A 27168-nucleotide genomic window follows, 5' to 3' on the forward strand; every position below is an offset into this window, starting at 1 on the left:
TTAAGTATCTGGAAAGAAAATGGAGCAAATAATTAAGCAATCAATTTGTGAACACACAGAAAATAAGGTGATAGCAGTTAGCATGGATTTGTCCAGAACAAATCATGTCAAACGAACCTAATAGCTTTCTCTGACAGGGTAATAAGACTTGTGGATTGCGGCGGGAGGGAGTGGCAGATGTGGTATATCTTGACTTTAGTAAGGCTTTTAATACTGTCTGACATGACCTTCTCATAAACAAAGTAGGGAAATTCAGCCTACATGGAGCTACTATAAAGTGGGTGCATAACTGGTTGGAAAACAATTCCCAGAGTAGTTATCCGTGCTTCACAGTCAAGCTGGAAAGGCATATTAAGTGGAGTCCTGCAGGGCTCGGTCCTGCGTCCGGTTCTATTCAGTATCTTCATCAATGATTTAGATAATGGCAGAATACACTTAAAGTTTGCGTACCATACCAAGTTGGGAGAGGTTGCAAGTGCTTTGGATAATAGGATTAAAATTTAAATATCTGGACAAACTGGAAAAGTGATCTGAAGTCAATAGGATGAAATTCAGTGAGGACAAATGCAAAGTACTCCACTTAAGAAGGAATAATCAACTGCACACATACAAAATGGGAAATGACTGCCTAGGAAGGAGTACTGTGGGAGGGGATTTGGGGCGTCATAGTGGACCATAAGCTAAATATGAGTCAACAGCGTTACACTGTTGCAAAAAAAGCAAACACCATTATGGGATGCATTATGAGGAGTGTTGTATGTAAGACACAAAGTAATTCTTCTGCTTGACTCTACCCTTATAAGGCCTCTACCGAAGTATTATATCCAGTTCTGGGCACCACAATTCAGTAAAGATGTGGACAAATTGGAGAAAGTCCAGAGGAGAGCAACAAAAATTATTAAAGGTCTGGAAAATATTGGGGATAGGTTGGGGGGGGGAGGGGAGCTTAGCCTGGAGAAGAGAAGGGATGTGTGGAAAGATGCAATAACCATTCATGTACTTGAAATCTTGTTATAAAAAGGAGGGTGATGGTGACTGAATACACCCCTGAATTCACACCCTAAACACTATTTTGTAGCCTGGGACCTAATTCACTCTCACTCTAATACACACACACCACCATACTAAACTAGCCTTAACCAGCCTTGTGTAGCAAAGGGATTTAACCCATCCCCACACTAAACTAGCCTGGATTAGCCTTGCATGAAACTCAGGGACTTCACCACTAAAATTAAGAAAAATGCTCCACTGCTAAGACACCCCATCTCAGGAATGCACCTAACAAGGGTTATAACACCAAGGGTTGTAAAGTAGAGACACCCAGGCACTGGGAAGTTTAGGGAGAATACAGAAAGACCCCCAACAAATGATAAAATAGATAAAATAAGCTCTGACCAGCAATCTTATGCTGACCATCTGCACAAACAAAGGTGGTCATAAATAAGTTACAATTTGAGCATGAAAGGTAAAGATTTTTAGCAGGGAGGAGGAAACATAGGTGCAAGTGCATGACTGGTTAAATTATGTTACTTGGCAGTATAGAATAAGGTGATAGGAGGTAGCTAGTTTTACCTATATAATGTAACTAAAAATCCATGCTCTTTGGGAACCATCTCCATACTGCAGTTCAAAATCAAGCTGCTAGAACTCTGACCCCTCTGCATGATCCTGTTGTACAGAGGCATCACCAGCACCCCAAGATGAGTGATCCTGACTGGCCATCAGGTGAAGGTTGTCTGTATATTAGGGTTGGTGAGCATACGAGATTTGCTTGGCATATGTATTCTGTGTATGTTGCTAATAAATAGACGTTTTAGAGCACAGCTGTGCAAAGCTGTTTCACTGGGAAAAGGTTCTGCAGCCCTGTAGGGCCCTGAGCCCCATGGGTAAGATGGTACTTAAATTGACCAGGTTTTCCCTGAGCCCCACAGGTAAGGGTAAGTGCTTTACACCCAAACCCTCAGTAAGGGAAGGGTGGGGGTGCCTAAATTAACCAGGTCACACCTTGAGCCTCATTAGAGTATAGGTGGGGTGCCCTAGGGTCCTGACCTGAGAGTTTGGCCAGTAATCTGCTGGAGCATGTGGCGGTAAACTCTTTGCTTGAATCTAATATAGTCAGGCATTTGTAAACGTGTCCTTTTTTTTTTTTTTTTCTTGTAACCATTTGACTTCTATGCCCTGTTACTTGTATTCACTTAAAATCTATCTTTGTAGTTAATTTGTTTTATCTAATCAAGAGTGTTTAAACTGAAGTGTTGGAATAACTATCTGAGATAATAAACTGGCATATTATTCTCATTTAAGTATAATGGACTTAAAATATTTTATGTCCTGTTCTGTACTGTCCTGGAGAGGGCTAGACATTTCTGGGGTGAAATCTGAGACTGGGGGTGTGTTGGTGTCACCCTGCAATATAACCAGGCTAAGGAGATCCAGAGTTTAACCCAAGTGTGACTGACAGGCTGCAGTTACACAGAGACACTCATCAGGGTGTGGCCTGAACGCTATTTGGCTGTTTGAGTGGCCCAGATAGAAGGTACTTCAGCAAAGCATTGTAAAGCACGTCAAGTTGCGGGGCAGGGGTGACAGCCCCATTGCTCTGGACTGTACCCTGGTATATCCGTGATAAATTGTTTTTATCCACAGAGAACAAGACAGGAAGTAATGGTCTTAAATTGCAGCAAGGGAGCTTTAGATTAGACATTAGTAAAAACTTCCTAACTATAAAGGTAGTTAAGCTCTGAAACAAATTACCTAGAGTGGTGGTAGAATTTCTGTCACTAGAGGTTTTTAAGTACAGGTTAGCTAAACAATTGTCAGGGATGGTCTGGATAATATTTAATCTTACTTCAATGCAGGGGACTGGACTAGATGACCTATTGAGGTCCCTTCCAGTCCTACATTTCTATGATTCTATGTACCAACAGTAATTCTTTTTTAGCAAAAACAGTATGGCAATTCTGTGCATGCATAGTACGCTTGCAGGTTACATGCATAGTAGACTTGTGCCATTTGTACCAAACTATCAGTATGTTATGTCTAGATGCATATTGCCTAATATTGCCATATTTCTCACTAGAGCCTCATCTTTTGTTTGCAGTTTTATGCAGTTATGGAATCAGAAAATTGAGATACAAGTGTTGCCATAGTGTATTCTTGTAGTGTAATATGCATCTACGGACATAAGTGCCCCAAAGTCCATGAGCATATCTCTGTTGCTTCCACACAGGAATTCCAAATGCAGTGTAATCAAGGATGCACATAAATTTATTGCAGCATTATTAGCTATAGATCTTAGTCACTTTGAAGTATTTGTCAGGTGTCTCCTTAATCTATAATAGACTAGCAATTACATTAATTGGTACAATTAATGTCAAAATATAAGAAAATGAACATAATCCCAGGGAAATTACCCCACACAAATGAAAGTAGGAACACAGGATGCTATGCAAATGATTCCATAATAGTGTATTTAAAAAAAAATCTTCAATGAATTTTAATTAACTATGATCCTACAGTGTCAGCTACAGGAATGAGACTTTGGAATATTATTCATTGTCACTGGAACTTTGCAATACGATAAGCAGGCAGAGAATTTTGTATCTAGTTCTAGAACCTTAACTACTTCAGAGCAAGATTATAGATGCCTTCAAAATACCTACACCTTTATTCTGTCTCACAGAACTGAAGAAACCTCTTCATTTTATATCAATTTTCATTGTCTTGAATTATTGGTAGCACATTCAAATTGAATTCCCCTTTAACTTTGAGACACATTAGCTAAGTTAAACATAGAATCATAGAATATCAGGGTTGGAAGGGACCTCAGGAGATCATCTAGTCCAACCCCCTGTCAAAGCAGAACCAATCCCCAATTTTTGCCCCAGATTTCTAAATGGGCCCCCTCAAGGATTGAACTCACAACCCAGGGTTTAGCAGGCCAATGCTCAAACCACTGACTCCGAGCCTCTAGCATAGCAAATTCAGTGCTCTCTATTCACTTGTTAAATATATACATTTACACACATGCATATAAATTTATAGCACTCACTTATGCTTAGTTTTGCAGCAGTTTATATAATACAACATGCACTGGGAGAAGGTTTTACTGATTCAATCACACTTGTCTCAGCATAATTTGGGGAAAAAAAGCAAATCCCATTTTTAATGTATGCTAAGAACTGACATTTGTTGCCCAAGTTATGAATAATGTAGTGGCTCATGTTCCCCAATAAGATATATTAAAAATAATTAGGTGCACTTTTTAAAAAGTTGAGTGAACCTGCCTGAAGCTGGCTTCAGTGAGAACTCTTTTCAATAGCTATAAAGCTCGTTTCATGAGCTATTAAGATCACGAATAAGAAATAAACATCCCTTATGTGTTGAACAGGCTTCTGTTTTAAATTCATTTATCCATCAATCTTCTACCATTGTGCAAAATGTACTGATCCAGAGATCCATGTGGGGTTTGGGTGGCTTGAGTTCTGAGAGGTATAGGAAAAAACTGGCAATCTCCAGGTTTGGACCTCAAGAATTTGACACAGCAAGAACAGGATAAGTGGTAGACACAAACAAGCTGAAATAAAGGTACCTGGATGATCAATTTGAAGTATGTGCACCTCAGGTTTGGTACTTAAACATATTTAGGCCCCTACATTCATAACCAAGTCTGAAAATTTTGGCCATACAACCGTAAGTTAAAAACCAGTTATATCCAGAGAGAGACACATTTTTGGCAAAAATAAATGCCTACATAGTGGTCCTTTTAATTTCAGTTCCAGGTTTGTTTGTGGGTGTGTGGTGGTTTTGTTTTTGTGTTGTTTTTTCTGTAGTACTTAATTGTTTTCTGGCATTCACATACCACTGTGGTAGATATAAAAATATTTGTACCGAAATAAATATGGTACCAACCCATTCAGTCACTATCAATACACTACAGTGAATGTTCTGCGCTTATACTGACATGGTCATGCAACATTAGTGTGCCATTCTCTAGAAGATTAGTTGAAAAGTCTTCCAGTTGTTTTGCGTCCACAGGGATGAACATTCCATAGAAATATCAGATGCAGTGAGCTGAAAAAGATATTTTACTGCAGATGACATACAGGGATAGAGAAATCCCAGACAATTATTTAAATTTTAAATCCTTCAGTACATAATCAGTAACTGCACCAAAACGGAAAAATCAGCTTCTGAAAACCGCTGAATAATGTATAAAGTTGGCACAGAAAAAAGGAACAAAGGGTAAATCACCAACTTAATTACTGAATCGTAAAGAAGAAGTTAACCTAGGAACTTCTTCTTAGGCTAAATTATAATACTGTAGTGGGAAACAAACAACCAGAAATAAGTAACAGGTTATATAACTGACTCATATTATGTGTATTATCAAAGCTGATAATCAAAGTGAAGTAATGACAGCATATTTGGTAAATATAATCTGCTGATTTTCTTGATACCATGTATTTCTAGCTACATGTTTTACCAATATTTATGCACAATAAATATTTTTCTAGAGGTATCCATATTCCTCATTGTTAATGATTCATAACTTCTTAACTGCAGTTTCATGATGGTATAACTTTATTAAAATTGTAGTTATGCCAGTATTAAACTGGAGGAATGCAGTGGAGACTCAGATTCTGAGTGAAATATTGGGCCCCATTGAAGTCAATGGAAGTTTTGTCATTGATTTCAATGGAGTTAGTATTTTGCCCTGGAGACTCTACTCTCAGGGAGTGGATTTTCCTACAGAAAGAGTAGGAAAAATCAATTCAAAACCTTCACAGCCTGCCACACAGATCTTGCCATATTAATGTATGTATAAGATTTTTTTTAGAAGTGACAGTCTTTTTCCCTATGTTCACCCTTTCTACAAGACTATGGTAAACTTGGTACAAAGTATGCCTTGTGAGGTATCGTTTGAAAGCTCATATGATAAATATCATTGTCCTGGTACAATGTGTGGCAATATCGTATGTAAAGTTATGAAATTCCACTGTATAAGACCTGTTCCAAGTCTAGGGAAACCGCTTCAACCAGGTCTCCAGAGACACAAGGCTAGCCAACACCTCAGCCAGGTGTCAGGATAATCAAATGGACTATCACCTGGTTAAGCGCCCATCCTTTGGCAGGAAGAAGTGTTTGAGTGAGAAATTTACATCTTGGCAATGCAACAGCTGGAGGTTCTCATGTAAACAGACTGGCTGTCATCTGAACCCCAGCTGGAGATGATTCTCAAAAAGGAAGAAAAGATATAAAAACGAGGAATGGAGACCCCAAATCACCCCTCTCCCCCCTCATCTCTACTCACGGCACCAACAACATTTGAAAGACAAAAGAAGCATCACTGAACTGGGGGAGAAGTCCTGGCTGAAAAATCCAGTCAGACAGCTACAAGCATGTGGTTAGAAACCCTTTTGCTTTAAGTTCACTTAGCTTATTAAACTAGGTATTAACTTCCATTTTACCTTTTTATTTCTTTGTAAGCAATTCTGACTTTTATGCTTTGTTACTTGTAATCACTTAAAATATATCTTTCTGTAGTTAATAAACTTGTTTTATTTAAGCCGGTATGTTTGGATTTAAGTGTTTGGGGAAACTTCATTAGAGATAACAACCCAACACTCTCACAAATCTTGGGAGACAGGCCAGTCCTTGCCTACAGACAGCCCCGCAACCTGAAGCAAATACTCACCAACAACCACATACCACACAACAGAACCACTAACCCAGGAACTTATCCTTGCAACAAAGCCCGTTGCCAACTGTGCCCACATATCTATTCAGGGGACACCATCACAGGGCCTAATAACATCAGCCACACTATCAGAGGCTCGTTCACCTGCACATCCACCAATGTGATATATGCCATCATGTGCCAGCAATGCCCCTCTGCCATGTACATTGGTCAAACTGGACAGTCTCTACGTAAAAGAATAAATGGACACAAATCAGATGTCAAGAATTGTAACATTCATAAACCAGTCGGAGAACACTTCAATCTCTCTGGTCACGCGATCACAGACATGAAGGTCGCTATCTTAAAACAAAAAAACTTCAAATCCAGACTCCAGCGAGAAACTGCTGAATTGGAATTCATTTGCAAATTGGATACTATTAATTTAGGCTCAAATAGAGACTTGGAGTGGCTAAGTCATTATGCAAGGTAGCCTGTTTCCTCTTGTTTTTTCCTACCCCCCCCCCCCCAGATGTTCTGGTTTAACTTGGATTTTAACTTGAAGAGTGGTCAGTTTGGATGAGCTATTACCAGCAGGAGAGTGAGTTTGTGTGTGTATGGGGGTGGGGGGATGTGAGAACCTGGATTTATGCAGGAAATAGCCCAGCTTGATTGTCATGCACATTGTGTAAAGAGTTGTCACTTTGGATGGGCTATCACCAGCAGGAGAGTGAATTTGTGTGGGGGGGTGGAGGGTGAGAAAACCTGGATTTGTGCTGGAAATCACTTTAGAAAAGCTATTACCAGCAGGACAGTGGGGTGGGAATAGGTATTGTTTCATATTCTCTGTGTATATATAAAGCCTGCTGCAGTTTCCACGATATGCATCTGAGGAAGTGAGCTGTAGCTCACGAAAGCTTATGCTCTAATAAATTGGTTAGTCTCTAAGGTGCCACAAGTCCTCCTTTTCTTTTTGCGAATACAGACTAACACGGCTGCTACTCTGAAACAAGGTTTGTGCATTTCATTTTCTATTAATGAAATAACAGACAGCTTGTATTGTCCAGGAGGGTACTGGACAGTACACGATGCACATTTCTAGGGGTTTCAGAGTAGCAGCTGTGTTGGTCTGTATTCGCAAAAAGAAAAGGAGCACTTGTGGCACCTGTGAGACTAACAAATCTTACCTTCAGTCCTTTTGGTATGATGTCCATCTGTTTGCATTCGGAAAGGAAGATGAGCTCTGTATCTGTATGAGTTTTTTTTCATTTGGAAAGGAAGATGTCTTTCTGTATTTCTAGGGGGAAGTCTGGGACTGGGAATTTGCTGATGTTACTCTGCAGTGTAATTCAAGGGCGGCAGATTGGCTGGCTGAAGCACTCTTGCAATGTAAGTGGGGGTACTTTACATGCTGGAGGTTGAGAGCAGGCCAGGAGCAGTTACTCTCACAGCAAAACAGTGTAAAAAGCACCCCAGGTTGGAGAACTGAGGAGACACAGCTGTCCAACAGTCCAGATTGCACCCTGGGGAATGTCACATGTACACTTAAACTGTGCAGCTTTAGCACTTCAGTTTAGACACTCACTATAGCAGTGGGAGGGTTCTCCCATCGCTGTAGTTAATCCACCTCCCCAAGAGGCAGTAGCTAGGTCAACAGAAGAGTTCTTGTGTTGACCTAGTGCTATCTACACCAGAGGTTAAGTTGGGTTAATTATGTTGTCATGGGTGTGAATTTTTCACACCCCCAAGTGATGTAACTGGGTCAGCCTAGCTTTTTAGTGTAGACCTGGCCTTGGTGTTCACATATAGCTAGTGCCATATCTGGGGCTAGATTTGAGTGTATTGCTAGTTCAAAATTGTTGTTGAAGTTGCCAAATATGATGCATACGTCATACATATTCTGTAGCACCAAAATATCAACTAATTCTTAATTAATTAAATGTGTACAGTGCCTTGAAAAGGTAAAGTGCTATATAAGTAGTGATAATGACTGAGTGACAACTTTACTTGAAACACATTTCTTTTGCAGTAAGAACAGACTCAGATTTTTTTTTATTTTCTTTGTAATGGATTGTCTCAGATGGTATTTTCTTATCGTTTCATAATATGACAACTGAAGATCATGTAACTCTTTTCCTTGGTGTTTCATACAGTCACTTTTCTTTTCCCAAAACTTTAGGCTGCAAATAAAGCAACAGAGTTATTGGATAATAACCAGCTATCATGCCTTTCACTTCAGACATGCATGCCACACAGTATTCCAAGTGTCTTTTTCATTTTTTGATAAGCAAGTCCCATTTTGTGATCTTCCATTGCAATCCTTTTTCTTGTAAGGACATTCCTGCCCTGGCAGATTAGATGACCTAGTAGGCTTTTCCATTTCTAGTGTCTGGTTCTCTGAAATTACTACACTATTTGTTGTATCTGCACTACCCTCATTTCTTGTATTAAGTCGCTAATGTTTCCTATGCAGCTTAATCCCAAAGGAGAATAAAAAACTCCAGGTTTCACCTTGCTATATTCCTGCCTTTATTGGAGAAAAATTTTTCTCACTTGTGAGAGATGCTGATCCAGTGAGTCCTCCATGATCTGTAGATCTGAGGATCTGCTGAAAGCAAGAGCTGCCTATATAAAGAATCCATGCCTCCACATTCCCTCCTTGCCCCCCAGCTCTTTGCTATCCCCTTGCAGCAAGGAAAATATGGTCTAGACTAAAGTTACTGTACAGATAACAGGTACACAAATAGCTAAAAAAACTGTACTCAGAGTAGTTATCAGTGGTTCACTGTCAAACTGGGAAGACATACCTAATGGGGTCCTATAGCTGGGTCCAGTACTAGTCAATGTTTTTGTTAATGACTTGGATAATGGGGTGGAGAATATACTTACAAAATTTGCAGATATCCAGCTGGGAGGGGTTCCGAGCACTTCAGGAAACAGGATTAGAATTCAAAAGGACCTTTATAAATTGGAGAATTGGTCTGAAATCAACTAAATTATGTTTAACAAACACAAGTGCAAAGTACTTCACTTAGGGCTGGTCTACACTGAAAAGCTACAAGGTGACATAACCCCACTGGAGACTGTGCTAGGGTGATAGAAGAAGTCTTCTGTTGACCTAGTTACCTCCTCTCGGGGAGGTGGATTACCTACAGTGAAAGGAGAACCCCTTTCACTGCTGGAGTAAATGTCTACAGTGAAGTGCTACAGGTTTGGATGCTATGCTTTCTGGAATATGTGGACAAACTGGAGAGTCCAGAGGAGAGCGTAAAAAAACCCCTGACTTATGCGGAAAGGTTAAAAAATCTGGGCATGCTTAAGCCTGAGAGGAGAAGATTGAGGAGGGACATGGTCTTCAAATATGTTAAGGGCTGTTATGAAGAGGACTGTGATCAGTTGTTCTCCATGTCCACTGAAGGTAGGACAGGAAATCAGTTCAATCTACAAGGGAGATTCAAGTTAGATACTAGGAAAGACTTTCTAACTATATGGCTAGTTAATCTCTGCAATAGGTGTCCAAAGGCAGTTGTGGAATCCACATCACTGAAGGTTTTAAAGAACAGGTTAGACAAATACCTATCAGGAGTGGTCTTGGTTTACTTGGTCCCACCGTGTGTGTGTGTGTGTGTGGACTAGAGGACCTCTGGATGTCCCTTCCAGTCCTGTGTTTCTAGTATTCTGTGGGATCTCCTCTGGCCTACAGTGCCTGACACTTCCTTGGTGGAGGAGAGAGAATGAAGTGCAGTCCAATGGGGGAAACTCATGAGCCACTGCTTTGTCCTACATGTTTTGAAAGAGCTCCAGCTGGAGAACTTATATAGGTAGAGTTCCTGCGGAGGGAGATTCAACATGATCTAGGATAAGTGGAGACATGCCCAGGTGCTGGTACTTCATTTCATATGAGAATAAATTTGGGTGGATCTTACAAAAATTGCAGAACTCTCCAGTGTTGAGTTTTCATACTGTAGGAGTCACCTTCTGGACTAGCTATTGCAACCAAAATGTCTGAGCCTCATTAAAGGTATATCTAGTAGGGAAAGGAGTGGAAAGCATTTTTCATTTTACATTTATTTTATTTCTATCTTTCTCTGGAGTGTGTACAGTAACTCCTCACTTAAAGTCATCCTGGTTAACATTGTTTCATTGCTGATCAATTAGGGAACATGCTCATTTAAAGTTGTGCAATGCTCCCTTATAACATTGTTTGTTTGGCAGCCGCCAGCTTTGTCCACTGCTTGCAGGAAGAGCAGCCCGTTGCAGCTAGCTGGTGGGGGCTTGGAACCAGGGTGGACCAGTAGCCCCGCATCAGCTCCACATTCTCCCAAGTTCCCTGTGCGGCAGCAGCTCAGCAGGCTACCAATTGCCAGCAGTTCAGCTGTCCCTCTCCCCACTGCCCTCTGTCTTGGAGCTGCTCCCAGGAGCCTCATGCTTGCTGTGGAGGGGGGAAGTGGGAGGCTAATGTCAGAGTGTCCCCCTACTCCTGCCCCCCCCCCGTTTACCCCTTCTCCATATAGCAGGGTGTGGACACAACAGGGCTCAGGATGGAGGGAGCTTGCTGGCCGCAGCTGCTGTCTGAACTTGCTGATCTACTTTGAAAGGCAGTGTACTTAGGAGTGGTGTCAGTGTACTTAAAGGGGCAATGCGCATCTCTCTCTCCCACACACACAGAGTGTCTCTCTCTGTCTCTGTCTGCCATGCTGTCTCCCCTCCCTCCATTTCTGCTGCCTTGTAGAGTTTGAGGATACATTAACAATGTTTTAACTCTTGAGGGCTCAGCCGAATGCCAGTTCATTATTTAGCAGTAAAGCATTCCCTGGGAAATATCCCACATTCTTCCACCCTCTAACTTCACCACCTCAACCAAGCTTCACAATCATCATTGCTGTGTACAGAATTAAATTGTTTGTTTATATATATAAAACATTTCCCTAGAATCTAACCCCCCCTTTTACATTAATCCTTATGGGGAAATTGGATTCGCTTAACATCATTTTGCTTAAAGTTGCATTTTTCAGGAACATAACTACAACATTAAGTTAGGAGTTACTGCAGTTTGTGAACTGAGGCAGGCATTTCCAGTTGGTAAAAATAAAGGGATGAGACTATTTAAAGTAATTGGTAATGACAAGTCACAGACTCAGTGTTAGGATATAGATATTCAGGCCTGTTTGTAAAGGCCTGGACTCTAAGAATTTAGGTGTTTTCTTGTCACTTAGCTAGTTATAGAGGCATAAAAGAGAGAATCAAAATCACTCTCTGACTGTATAAGGCTTTTTCTCACTGTGACAGTCTAAGGCCCTGTTCTTAGGCTAAGGTCTTTGGCTAAGCAGCAGAAGCAGCCATATGCTGGGAAGCAAACAGTCACCTCCTCACATTACAAACTAGTCACATTGAAATAAGGTGCTATTGGGCTATTAGGAATACAGTCCTGTCCTGATAATGCCTATCACCTCCAGAGAAAGGGAAGTGCCTAGAAGATGTAAAAGGAAACTTTGTTTGATAGCACCCTGTCTGGCAAGAACTCACTTATTAATAAATGTAGTTGTGAAATCCTCACTTCTGTATTGTTTTGTCATTATAGTTCCCACTTTGCTATTGTTTATTTGCATGGTCTCTGTCAGGTTCTGTGATTGTTTCTGTCTGCTGTATAATTGATTTTTCTGGGTGTAAACTAATTAAGGTGATGGGATATGATTGGTTAAATAATCATGTTTACAATATGTTAGGATTGGTTAGTTAAATTTCAGTAAAATAGGTTAAGGTATAGCTAAGCAGAACTCATGTTTTACTATGTAGTCTGCAGTCAGGAAGTAAGGGGGGAAATGGGAATGGGGGCAGGGAATTGGAATCATGTTTTGCTAAGGGGGGAATGGGAACAGGGACACGGGTAAGGCTCTGTGGTGTCAGCTGGGAAGGGGGACACTCAGGAAGGAAACTGGAATCATGCTTGCTGGAAGTTCATCCCAATAAACATCGAATTGTTTGCACCTTTGGACTTCGGGTATTGTTGCTCTCCATTCATGCAAGAAGGACCAGGGAAGTAAGTGGGTGAAGGAATAAGCCCCCTAACACTCAGTACAGGCAGTTTGTCTGAAAAATCCTCAAGTATAAAAGAAGGTAAGGTCTGTGATATTTCATCTTGCATGAAGAATGCAGTAGTGGGGAGGATTTGGAGGAAATCCAACTTTTTTTCCCCAGAAGAATTAAATCCAATATAAAATTGTGCCCATTTGCCTAACAAATAATCCATATACAAGTGACATACAATAGTCACTTGTATGTTCACACTGAGGAAAATACACAAAACGTGAAATATTAGACCATACTCTTTTCCTGGGTTAAGGGAAGTCAGTTTGAACTTTGACAGTGTACTATCATGTAGCATCAGAACTTAACTGGGGGATATGGACAAGAAAAACAGTAGGTAAGAAGGAGAGAGTCATGGGGTGTGTTTCACTGCTTACTAGAGAGAATAATAATGTATTGTGCTATTGTTAAAAATTCCACCTCAGATTAACCCTTCTGAGTATCTAGCACAGGGATCGGTAATCTTTGGCAGACGGCTCGCCAGGGTAAGCCCCCTGGTGGGCTGGGCTGGTTTGTTTACCTGACGCATCCGCAGTTTCGGCCGATCGCAGCTCCCACTGGCCGCGGTCCTCTGCTCTAGGCCAATGGAGGCTGCGGGAAGCGGCGGCCATCACACCCCTTGTACCGCACAGCCCCCATTGGCCTGGAACGCCGAACCGCAGCCAGTGGGAGCTGTGATCGGCCAAACCTGCAGACGCGGCAGGTAAACAAACCAGCCCAGCCCGCCAGGAAGCTTACCCTGGCGAGCCGCGTACCAAAGGTTGCCGATCCCTAGTCTAGCAGCACAAAAGTATGTAAATAGTCTATTGCTGTAATTGTAACTAAAGACTAAAGGAGGCTACAGTAGAAGTTAATTATAAAGGTTCCCTCCAGGATTTTAGTGTTAGTTTCTTGTTGCCATTTGGGCTAACAGTGAAGCAACGCATTGGTATGTTTGGGAGACTTAAGCCCTCCATGAGAGAACAACCTTGAAGAGGGAGCAACTCTAATCCTAAAATATTAGTCTTTACATTTGGCCTACACAGTTCATATTATCTTTAGTAGTGGAATAGGTCTGTGCTGCCATTTACAATGTTTCTGGAATATTATTGTAAAAATTTCTATTCTTTGACTTAGCTAAACAACCAGGACATTTGATTAACCACCCGAGGCTGGAAATGTAGTGTGCTGTACAACGTACCGTTGTAATAACAATAGTGTCTTGACTGGGAACTTTTCATTTATCCTTTAAAAGGCTCAAATGAATGTTCTTTACCTAGATACTCCCCAGACCACTCTAACACAGCCAGCTGAGGAGTGCAATAAAGTAGCCATTTGATATCCATAATAATACAACAGCTTTTAGGGGAGGTGAGAGAAAGAATAAACTTCTTCATTTGAAACTATTATAACTTATCTACATTTATTAATTCAGCATTAACAAGCTGCTGGATTCTGTGTAATATATAGCTAAAGGTACAGGCCCTACCCAAAGGAGTTTACAATGTGCTGGGAGAGGATAGCAGTAATTTATAGTGCTAGATTTTCATTTCTCCATCTTTCTTATATAATAAATTGGGGGGGGTTAATGATGGTATTCTGTTGGTGTTATGAGGGAGGGTGGGATAAAAAGGGGGAATTTTAAATAGGTAAAATGTGAAGATACTGGATCTTAATCTTCCCAGTTCTCCTAATATAAATAGCTATGGGTCTGAAAAATTCTTGACCACGGAAAACCCAGATGTTGCAGAAAGTAATGTTGGTTATCAAGTAACTCTCAATTTCACATCTGATTCAGTATGTAACAGAGCAGCATTAGGAGTCATTGTGGTGCATGCTCAATTTTTTTTTGAGATGTAAAACTATGATACTCTTAATAGTTTTGACCATTACAGATTCCATGAGACTTTTCAGTGTTATGAGCAAAATCTATCTTAAGTAATTATATATACGGAATGGATCAATTATTTCTGTCTGAACAGAAAGATTAGATGTGATCATTTTACAATCTTTCTAGCTGGATATTAGACCAGAGAGAATAACTTTCAATGAATAATTTAATGAGTTTAGCTTTTTTCTGGTCTCAGAATGTGCATTAGCGGATCATGATTTCCTTGAATTTATTTGGCAACATTTTCAGTACTTAATTGTTGAAATTTGAGCTGTGCTGCTTAGTGTGACAGGTCAATGTAATGGTCCTCACTTGTGGTCTGGTTGGGGAGCGTGGCCTAGTGGTCACGGCCACAACTCCTGACTGCCAAGGGGGTTGTAGGCAAGGGAGCCTGGGCCCTCCCACTCCACCTGGCTCTGACCCAGGGCCCTTTGGGCTACCTGTGGTCTGGCAACCAAGGCTGCTTAAGGCTGTCCTCCCTGGGCCTCTTCCTCTCCTCTCCACCCCCCACCTGCCCCCCGCACACACAGGATCAGCTTAGCCCAAGGCTTTTCCCTGTTGCCTTCATAGATTGACTTAGATGTAAAGATCTGCAAGCAGATTAGAAGGGAAACCCCTTTCATAAAGGACTAGAAAAATAAGAGGATGTTAAATCAAATACAAGATTTGAGAGGACTGCAGTATTTGTGACTGATTTTAACCAGTTAAGTAATAGCTTTTGACATGGGGAACTGCCATATGAGCGCGCCTAGAAACTGCTAAATTAGATGTCCACTGGGAAAGCTGAGGGTGGTAAATGGACAAATTCCAGTTGCAATCTAGATAATAACAAATCCCTAATTGGCAAGTGTTAGTACTAGTAGAAAAATTAATAAAGGGAAGGATGATTGTTACTCTGCACAGCTACAGATGTGCTATTGGGTGTTTCCTCCTGATGATTGCCCAGAAGTAAACAAATCACATTTACATGGTGTAAATCTAGATTAATTCTGCTATAGGCAAAAATGTCACTCCTGATTTACGTTGGGGTGGATTAGAGCAGAATCTACTTCACATCTTCTCCCTGAACCCCACTGCGGCATTTTGAATTGTCACAGACTTCTTACCAAAGCTTGGGGGTTGTAGCAAATGGATTCCTGCTTCAGTAACAGCTATATTAATTTGTGAGATGTAAAAATATAGCTCCCATGCTAAATGGTGGAAATCGGTACTCACCTGATGGCTTGGGATTCTATTTTTTTATAGAGACAGTTGTTTGCTTGATATTTTACTGCCAGCACAACACAGAACAATACAGTGAATTCATTCTGGTTACTAATTGCTGGGATTGTGGGTTGATTGTTTTCTGGGTTTTTTGTTTTTTTTTTAAAGCACATCTAAAAATATATATTGCTTAACTGGAACTGCATCTACCCAAGAAACAAGACCTGACCACAAACCAGCCGCTGCCTATTGTGACACCAAAATGAGATGCTACCCACAGTTGGTTACACAGATCTTCTTGATCTAATAGTCTCTCTCCTTTCTTATGTGCTTTGATCAGTGGTGAAATAGTTAAGTGTTGACATTGAAATTTTAGGTCCCAAAGTTAGCACTCTAATGAGGCAAATAGGGTAGTTCACATCTCTCAGAACCACCAGTTCAGGCTCCATGCAGACGCAGGCAGACAGCATTGCATTGGTTTATATTCAGTTCACACTCTGAAGTTTTCCTGACTACTGAAATGTCTAGAATTTTTTTTTTTTAAATGAAGCTTGGATTCTACAGAACAAGATGATAGCCACTATGAAAAAGTGCTGTCAAAATGAACCACTGCAAGCCTCCCAATTCAATATCTTTATTCCAGAGTAGCCTCACACAGTAATATTTGATCATATTATAGCACAGTGAGCATATAACTAATATGTTAAAACTTAAATCAATAAGATTTGCTGACATATCTAAAATTAATAGCTCAAATACCTAATGCCATATTTCTGTAAGCTGATTAATACAATTACATCCCCCTCCTTCCAGATTTATAGTATTAATAATCACTTGGTGTGTAGCATAATCAGATTGTGTGATATGAGCAGATGCATTAATAAAACCAATACATTCACTTTATTTTTGTTCTACTTTATATTTAAAGTGACTATGCATTGCTCAGGCCACTTTCATATTAACTAGAAATATTCAACATCACAATTTAATTCAACCCAAGCAATAAAATAAAATCTATCACTTCATACAATATTTTTACATGATGCAGTAATATTATGGGTTAAATCCTGTTTCTACTGAAGTCAGTGGTAAAACTCCTTTTGACTGCAATGGGTATAGGATCTAGCCCAGTAACCCAGTTTACCATATCAGATCCTTTAACCCACCTCCTTCCCAAATTCCTGATTAAATTTATGCAATAAAAATTCACTAACAAGAAAACATCATTGGGATAATACAATGGACCCTTCATAAGCACTCAGTCTGTACTTTTTCAAACTCTGTCACAACCCAGCTGTTGCCATCTGCTGGAGAGAGCTTTTGGCAGAGATGTGTTACAAAAGTCTGCCAAGCCACCAATCTGTTCAAAAAGTGAATTTCCAGAATTCTCACAGACGGAATCGCCTTGAGAGAGCAGTAATTTTGTATGTCTAAGAAGAGTTCACATTTGTGGCTCAGTTTGCTGCCTGGATATCTCTCTATGTAGCAGTTTGAAGATTAGGAAGTGACTGAATCCGTAAAAGTAAAATAGACATTTTTCATGGTCAATTACAAAAAGCTGATTTGAATTTTAAACAGTGATACTATAGTTATTATAAAAGCAACACCTTTTTGGTGCTTTTAATTTCCTCACAGCTCTCTTTCAATTAATAATCACTAATTTTAGATTAAAGTCCTAGGCTCAAGGGCTAACTGCTAGGATTTATTTAAAGGATAAATTACTGATGAAATTTTTCCTGTGGTGATTTCATCCACAAAGTTTCCCCAATTTAGCTAATACTGGTCTTAGTGGAAAGTTGACAAACTACTAGTATAAAAAAACTGTTAAGTAGCTAAAAATCTGCATAAATTGACATCTTAAATTACATAGAGGAAATTCCATATTCCAGATACCAGATTCTGTTTAAGGTTGCTTCATGGTGAAGTAATCCTCTTAATATATGACTTATATTTTAATGCTTTTTCTGAAATTATAAGCCTATCCAATTTTTCTTGCATGGATTTAAGTTTTTTCCCTTTCTGTCTGTCTCAAGCAGTGCACAAAGACACAGAGCTTCTGATGCATTACCTCTGGAACTGTTTTCTTCAAAAGAATAAGTGATCACTCTACCAAAATTCTAGGAATTCACTATGGAAATAATCTGTATAACATTAAATAAAATGCAAGCGAAAAAGTAAAGTGAAAGCACACATTGTTTTAAGGCATTATCTGGAGACCAAGGGAGTAGTCCAGAATGGAAAGTCCACCACATTTAGAAAAGATTTGTACTTCAGACCTTGGTAAAGAGGTAATTTTGTTTTTGTTTGTAAAGTGCCCCCACCCCCACAAAAAAGCTATTCCTGGGCTAGAGTGGTTAAATTTAAAAATGTCTCCCATTTCTGAAGTTCTTTCAGAGTCTTAGGTCCATTCTAATCTTAATAACAAAAGCCTTAAATTAGATACTGCTTGAATCACATGCATTCAGACAGTTTTAGTACATACATCAGTTCCAGTTCATTAAACCCAGCCGTTCTCTATATTTCCACTTTCCCCTTTTGGGTTCAGTGGTAATCAAACCATTGTTCTCACTCCATTAGTTAGTTACTACTAACTAGAGAAAAGTGGTAGAATTAGCATTTGTTGGGGTTTCCATGTTTAAGTGCTTGCCTATGTGGAAAAATTGACTTCCTCTGCAGTATAACTACTGCAATAATGCCACTTTCATTCTAGAATAGAGTGTCCACTGGGGAACTTATACCAGCATAGCTACAGCAGTATAATTGTACCAACACAGTTCTGCCTGTCAATTTCCCAGTGCAGCTGAGCCCTACATATTTGGTTCTTAGGGCCTGATTCTGATTTTACACAGAGCAGTATGACTCTATTTACTCCAGTGGAGTATATCCTGACTTACACTGGTGTAAATGAGAAGAGAATCCGGCACACACGTATATGTATATTTATAATTCAGTTGCCCAAATTTTCATCAGACTCCACTGGAATTATATGGGTATAAATGATTGTATGATTCTGTAAAGGGAAATGCAATCCCTGTGCACAAGGCATCATACTATTTCGAAACACACATGACTGGCTGGGTCCTAATGTAAATTCAAGTTCACGTCATTATCTTCTCTTAAGCATCAGAACTGGATGCCGTGGAGTATTCCAGATGACCTTTTGAGGAGCTGGTTCATCTTAATGTGCTTAGAAGTTCCACACCTTTGTAGGGCGTGCTGAATTGAAATCCTATTTCCTTGTAGCACAGGAGCCCTGATAACAATGGAACTTGTGAATTTACACTGTGGGGGGAGGAAAATGTGGGGAGCTTTTGTGGGCTATGCAGACACCTTTCATCCCACAAAACATAGCTCTAGTGGGGCTTCCAACACCCTAGTACACAGGAGCTTTAAGACAGGAAGGGCGGCAAGAGAGAGTGATGTATGTGAAAAGTGACTAAGGGCATAAGGAGCACAAAACCCATTGCTTGTGTTTTGACAGTGAGGTCCCCAGCCCAGGCTGGAGGTATTTGACATGGTGACCACCAAAGGGAATGAGAGACACACTCCTCTTTCAGAATGGAGTACGTATGGAGGCACAGTTTAAAAGAAGGGTCATAGTGTCCACATTCTGAGTGTAACTGGTTGGCTTGAAAAGGTCTCATCCTCAGCTGGGCAAATGGAGTCACATAATTGGTAAAGGCATGAGGCAAAATATCATTGCCTTATGAATGGCTTGTCATAGTTTCACATTCTTCTTTTTGAGGAAGAAGGTCATGGCTTGCACAGAGATTAGAACTGCTCTGATGAAAGAGATCCTTCAAGATGCAATCACAGTATTTGTTTCAGTTGATGAGGCGGCCTGCCCTCTGGAACAAACTGCATGTCTGTTCCACCGAGGTTCTCAGTGTCTGCCACAGCCCTCAATCAGCCAATCATTCACATGCATATCGATAAGAATCACCTGGTATCTTTAATGAGTAGCCCCTACACCAAGTACTTGGTGAGGACTCTGGGTATCATGGACATGTCAAAGGGAATGGTATCAAGAAAAACAGACATTTTTGATGAGAGCATCTAATATTATTCTGAAAATTGGCATCTATGAAGTAGAGACCCAAACCTGTCCTGTTTGGGAAAGGAAGAGGAGGAGAAAGGCCAAAGTAAGCATCCAGAATTCGAAACTTCTGAAGAAAGTTCTCAGTATTTTGAGATTTGTGTGAGGTGTCACAGTTCATGGCAACTGCACCCGTATTTCTCCCTTGTAGTCCAGCACGGACACCCACTGTGGGAACCTGGCTCCTCAGCCATCATCTCTCTTACATGGTGTCACAGGATGAGGATGGTGGCTGGAGCAGGAGTCAGACCAAGTCAGGTACATTAGCTCAACATGCCCATGAATAGGTTAGTCTATTCTTTATACAGCTCGGGCCTTTGATCTTCAGACTCTGGGAATAGGTCCCTTCCTCAGGATGTGGCTTCAAAAGACAAAAAGAACAGGAGTACTTGTGGCACCTTCAGACCCCAACTAAAACCTCTCCAGCGCATCATCAAAGATCTACAACCTATCCTGAAAAATGATCCATCACACTCACAGATCTTGGGAGACAGACCAGTCCTTGCTTACAGAGAGCCCACCAACCTCAAACAAATACTCTCCAGCAACCACACACCACACAACAAAACCACTAACCCAGGAACCTGTCCTTGCAACAAAGCCCGATGCCAACTCTGTCCACATATTTATTCAAGTGACACCATCATAGGACCTAATCACATTAGCCACGCCATCAGGGGCTCATTCACCTGCACATCTACCAATGTGATATATGCCATCATGTGCCAGCAATGCCCCTCTGCCATGTACATTGGCCAAACTGGACAGTCTCTATGCAAAAGAACAAATGGACACAAATCTGACATCAGAAATCATAACATTCAAAAACTGGTAGGAGAACACTTCAACCTCTCTGGCCACTCAGTAACAGATTTAAAGGTGGCAATTTTGCAACAGAAAAGCTTCAAAAACAGATTCCAACAAGAAACTGCTGAGCTTGAATTAATATGCAAACTAGATACCATTACCTTGGGTTTGAATAGAGACTGGGAGTGGCTGGGTCATTACACATACTGAATCTATTTCCCCATGTTAAGTGTCCTCATACCCTCCTGTCAACTGTCTAAATGGGCCATCTTGATTACACTAAAATTTTTTTTCTCCTGCAGATAATCATTCATCTTAATTAGCCTCTTACAGAAAACATGAAAAGGTGGAGTATGTGTGTATATCTATATATATCTATATAGATATATATCGTCTAACTATATGTTCCATTCTATGCATCCAATGAAGTGGGCTGTAGCCCATGAAAGCTTATGCTCTAATAAATTTGTTAGCCTCTAAGGTGCCACAAGTACTCCAGTTCTTTTTGCAGACACAGACTAACACGGCTGCTACTCTGAAACCTTCAAAAGACAGATTTTTTGCTTAATGGGAGGTGGAGAATTTGCATCCATCTCTAGAGATTCCCAAGGCAAACCACTTGACACTTTTTTTCCCAAAAGTGCATTCTTGTCTGTCACATTGTTCAGTACAATCGTCTGAAGTTCTAATATTTCCCAGGGTTGTCATTGCATCTCCCTCACTAGAGAGGTTATGTACAATCCCGGCCCACAATAATACATAACCTTTGCATGTAATACAATGACTCCAAAGATACTTCAACTTAATTCATTAAGGCTTTTCAAGGATATTGCAGGAAATTGCTCTATCTGTCATATTAGGGCAAAAACTCTTCAGAATGAGGTGCCCTGAGTAGATACCTTTTGCACTCTACCCTTTAGAACGTCTTCTGTGGCTCCCAACTCCAGCAAGGCACTGCAAGGAGCCAATTGCAGAAGGGTCAGTCTCCTAGCAACACACTGGACACAGCTGATCCTGGCAGGGGCTGCCTGATTGATTGATTGCACCTCCTGCCTGGTGGAGGGGTGGAGCTAGCTACTACTTGACCCCGCAGCAGCCAGAGCTCACTGGCTGTTCTACACATTCCATGCCTGCAGCTGTATTTGGTCCTGTTCCTGCACAGCCTGCTGTTGTACCCACTTCAGCCCCTGCACTTCTCCATCCTTGATGTCCCAACTCTGGGGACCGGCTCACCCATTGGTGACAGATAGCATGCTGATGATGATTTGGGTCCAGAGTCAATTCAAGAGGATCCATGCATGAGTCTTGCCAGCAATAGAGAGCAAAGAGATTCCATGGTAGCTACCACAGCTGCTCATTGAACCTTTTATAAGCACATTGGTATATTTCAGTTATTGTGGTATAATTTCTTGAAGCCAGGCATGTAAGAAAAATTCTAAGAGCTTATCAATGGGAAGTTTTTCTCTGTGTTTGAAAACCTCAGCTGGAATGGCATCAAGGTTAGGGGATTTATTATTTTTCATTACTTGATCAGCCTTCAATACCTTGAATAATGGGTGTGGATTGGCAAGTGCAGTAAATGTGGGAATTTAAAGGACGTTATCCAGTGACTCATCAGAAACTGAACAATTAAATAGTTCACTAAAATATTCAATCCACCTGTATAATATGTTATAAGAGATTTGCCATCAGCGCTCGTTAGCCATGTCAAAGAAGATTGGATAGGGCCATACACAGCTTTGGCCACATCACAGAAACCTTTGGAGTCATGTTGTTTCAGAGTGAAACCCTGTAGGACTTCATGCCACCATAGCAGCCCAGAAAGCAAATCTTGCCACCAATACTTCACTCTTCAGAACAATCCCCTACTTACCTTGTGTCCACCATCCTACCCTGTGGAGGAGGAGCTGGACTTACAGAACCCAGAGAGAGGGTCCTTAACTATCATCAAGATCACAAGGTCATTCTCCTGCCATATGCCAAATTTGCTTGTAGAACTCTATCCACACCTCCATCTGACACAGTCCATTTTATGCCAGTTGCAATTTTCACCCTCATCGCAATCTAGTTGCACCTGAAGGCTTGCCAGTTCCTGTGGCAACAGACCTCATTATCCACCTTCACCAGGAACTTATGGAGTATGTGGAAGCCACCAAGGAAACATAGACGCCATCCCAACTGAGACCGCCAAGTTGCACCAACACTAAAAGTGAGTGACAAGGTCTGGCTCTTTGCTAAACATCTGAAATCCTCTCGCCCATCTATCAAATTAGACTATCAATACCTGGGTCTAATCAAGATTGCTGAACAAGTCAACCAGTATCATTCTGATGCCAGCTGCCCGAATCTCTAAATGTCCACCCCGTTTTCCATGTGTCCCCTACTGAAGCCTTACACAGAAAGTCTCTTTTCGCACTGCCTGCTCCGATGAAAGAGTCAAGAAGAACATGTAGTCAAGAAATTCTGGATTCTAAGCCAGTCCGTGGTCAACTTTATTACCTGTTGGACTGGGAGGGTTACAGCCCAGAAGAATGGTCTTGAAAACCAAGCGGGAATGTCCATGTTCCACAGCTTGTACATACTTTTCATCATAAGAACCCAGAAAAACCAGACCTGAAAGGCACCTTAAGGGGCAAGTACTGTCAGGGTGATCTTGGCAGAGCTGCCTGATTGTTTGCACTTCTGATTAGTGGAGGAGTGGAGCTAGCTACTACTTGATCCAGCAGCAGCCAGAGCTCACTGGCTGTGTAATGCATACATGCCTACAGCTTCTTCCTGTGCCTCTTCCTCTGCCTGTTCCTGCCCAGCCTGCTCTTGTGTCTGCATCAGTCCTTGCCCTTCTCCATCCTAGACACCCCTTGCTGTGTTTCCTGACCACCTCTCCGGGTCACCCATTGGCTCTGGCATTTAACTTCTGATCTCTGGCTCTGACCCTCAATTCCCAGCTATGCCCCCGGGTGTCCTATGGTCCTGATTCTTGATTCCAGCTCAGCTCCTCTCTAACTGCCAGCCCTGGCTAGCCCCAGTGTCTCTGACCCTTAGGCCTGGCTGCCCATCAATGTCCCGGTCATGTCCCTGACCAGCATTCACCTCTGCCATCAATACTATTGCATGAGCAGGATTCATGATAAGGGATTTTAGAGTGGCTTGTGAAGGGGCATGGAGTGGAACTGGATCATGTTTCTGTGTTCATTGTTTTGTGGTCCAACAATCCCAAATAATTCTACTCCGTGCTGCAAGGAAATGGGGGAAATGGTCCCCAAATAAAGGAGAAGAAGTGTAGAGATTAGTTCCAAAACTGGTTGCAGGCTCTCGGGCACTGTGGCCTGCCTGTTGACATGGCAGACCAGGAGGAAAGCAATTCAGCAGGAGTCTTAGTCTAGCCTCAGAAGGTTTCCCTTTGGTTGTGGGTGCCTCTGCAGGGTCCTGGGGAAGGAGAAGATGGCCCTTAAGAGGAAGCAAATTCCATTTCTGGGGCACAGGCCTGCTTCACCCCCTCCCCTGAAGATCAGACATGCATCTTGTAGGATTTCCCAGTAATAGCCAGTCACTTATGACACTGGTAATGTGCCTATCAAATTTCTTGCACCAGATTTTTTCTGGTTTTGAAAACCAGGCCTCCAACTATCTACGTATCAGAAGTAGAGTTCACTTAGGGCCTCTCTTACTCACTATGCTAATTTGATTAGTCATATATTTCTGTAAGAAACTGATGACTGTGCCTCCAGGGGAAAAAAACAATTCTGAACTACTTTAAAACTGAAATGTTAAAAACACTCTATTAGATACAATAATCTGAATTTTATTGGGGCACAGGCCTGCTCCCAGTTAAATCAATGTGAGTTTTGCCACTGACTTCAATGACAGCAGGAGAAGGCATTTGTTGCCTCTTTGTTGCCCATTTTTCCCCCTGTTATGTTCTTGAATATTTTTTGCAGCTAAACACTAGCAGCTAAAGAGCAGTATGAAGCTGAAATCTGTTGCTACTCTATGCCACACATTGGCTGTTAGTGTGATTGACCGAACATATTTTCTGGGCCTTCGCCAGCACCAGCTCTCTGCAAACATTCTTTTGCTCTGTGTGTGTGTTTCTCTTTCTCTGTCCCTCAGAGGTTACTTTCGGTTTGCACCAATGTTTCATAATTCAGGCAAAAGATTGAGGAAAAAAGCATGATGAGTCTGAGACACGCTAAATAGATTGGTTTGTTGTTACAGTAGAGTATTTTACACTCTCCTGCTTGCACAGGGGTGCTTGAAAAGTGTGATTCTGAGGGAGAATCACCTTCCTTTTGAGGTAACTTAGGGGGAAATAGCCCAAAATAGCTATTGCCTTTTAAATTCACACCCAGCTTATTTCACATCAGTTTCCTCAGGAGGACACGCTCCAAGTTGATTGCTTTCTAGGAACAGAAAGCAGGGTCAAAACGTTTGTTTTGTTTGGATTCCATTTCTAAGGTCTGGTCTACACAAAAGCCCTATATCGGTATAGCCATGTCGTTTAGGGGGTGTGAAAAATCCACTCCCCTGAGCGCTGCAGTTATATCAGCCTAACCCTCCTGTGTAGGCAGTGCTGGGTCGACAGACGAGCTTCTCCCTTCAGCAGAGCTACCACCTCTCGGGGACATGGATTAACTACACAGACAGGAGCGTTCTCTTCTGTTGACTTAGAACATCTTCGTTAAAGGGCTACAGCGGTTCAGCTGCTACCAGTGCAGTGGTTTAGGTTTAGACCTGCCCTTACTCAGATGTGGTAACAGCTGATGTGACACAAGCCTTAACAAGAGAAATCAAAAACACAACAACAAAATGAATTCCTAGTCTGAACATGAACAACAACAAAACAGTACCCTGCAACATTTGCTCGCAATCCACTTAGGCTCATGGATTTCTTTCCCTTGCTGCAAAGAGAGGGGCAAAAAGTCACTGTGAAGGACAACATATTAGGCAGCTATTGTGCTTGCTGCTCCATTATTGTCTATTTCGAAACTAAGATTTTTTACTGTGACGAGCCCTCAAGCAAGGATAATATTGCAGTGGTTTAAGATGAAAAGCAAAAACGTTTTTCTCGCTCTCCTCCTTGGTTAACTCCTAGTGTGTGTTGTGTAAAAGTGGAAGTAGAAAATCAGACAAAAGAGAAACATTGTTTTTTTTTAAATGGCCATTGTGGAAAATAACTGGAATTACTGAAAACAGGAGATTATTTTATAGATTGATTCCCAGAATAGTTCTGTTTAAAATAGCATGTAACCTACAGTAATTTGCTCCTCTGATTGGTACTATGATGGTTATAGGAAATCTGAGGTAATGTGGCAGGTTTCAATTTATCAGTTTCATAATATTAGGTTGTAGAAGTCAAATTCAGTTATTGGACAGGTACTATATTTTTTGCAAAATTCAACTAAGATATATTGCTGTCTTCAATTGTGATGTATGGCTGTAAATTCAGATATTGATTTTGATCATAGCTGGACATATCTGTAAGAAAAAAAGTGTGTTTATATCAAAACCCTTGTGCTTCAAAGCAAGATTACTGTGGTTGTTAATGAAGTGGCAGTAGGAAAATGTGATAGCTACGAAAATGCATGTTGTGATTACTACAGTTATCTCTGTGCTTTTATATTCAGTCGTTCTGTCCTGGATGCTATTACCGCATATTGATTTGGAGAACAGAAAATGGGCTTCTCAGTATTAAAGCAGTTTAGCTTTACTTAGAACAAGTCACTTCCTTTTTTTTTCTTCTCCCCCTTCTTCCTGCTTTGGTTCATCTAACAACAGCTTTGATTTAAATATGCAAAATAAAAAAATGCTAAAAATAAAAGGGTGTTACCATATGGTGTGAGTAGCAAGCTAGTGTAGCAATTAACTGACAAAGAAGCTGATCTTTACAATTCCAAAAGGTAGAGATTAGTTTCTGGTTCAAAACAAATGTATTCACAGACACTGATACATTGAAAAGCATAGTTAAATGTCTCAGACTTTTCTGCTTTGAGTCACAGCATAGTATACAAAGTAAATTCAAAAATTGTGGTGAGATTTTTAATTCAGGTTATATAAACTGAATATTGCTGGCAGCACTAGCTAACCAGCAGCAACCTTTCAGAAGCAGTATCCTGTATGGCTAATGGAGCATGATCTACAAGCTACATTTGCATCTAAATACAATGATCCATGCAGAAAATATCTGGCTTTTATTTATAACTTACAATGAGCTTTTCTATTTCTGAACACAATGGTTCCTTTTAAAGGAGAGGAAGCTTCATCTTCCAATTGATGGTGAACAGCTGATTTCATATTGTTTGAATAAGGTACAGTATGCTTGCTAGTCAAGATGTGTTACAAAGAGGCACTTATAAAATGTAGATATAGAAATAAGTTTGCTTTTTTAAACTGACCCCAAATATCTTTTATTAAATGCATTATTTGGGC

Source organism: Lepidochelys kempii, chromosome 2 (genome assembly GCF_965140265.1).
Source record: "Lepidochelys kempii isolate rLepKem1 chromosome 2, rLepKem1.hap2, whole genome shotgun sequence".
Lineage (NCBI taxonomy): Eukaryota > Metazoa > Chordata > Testudines > Cheloniidae > Lepidochelys > Lepidochelys kempii.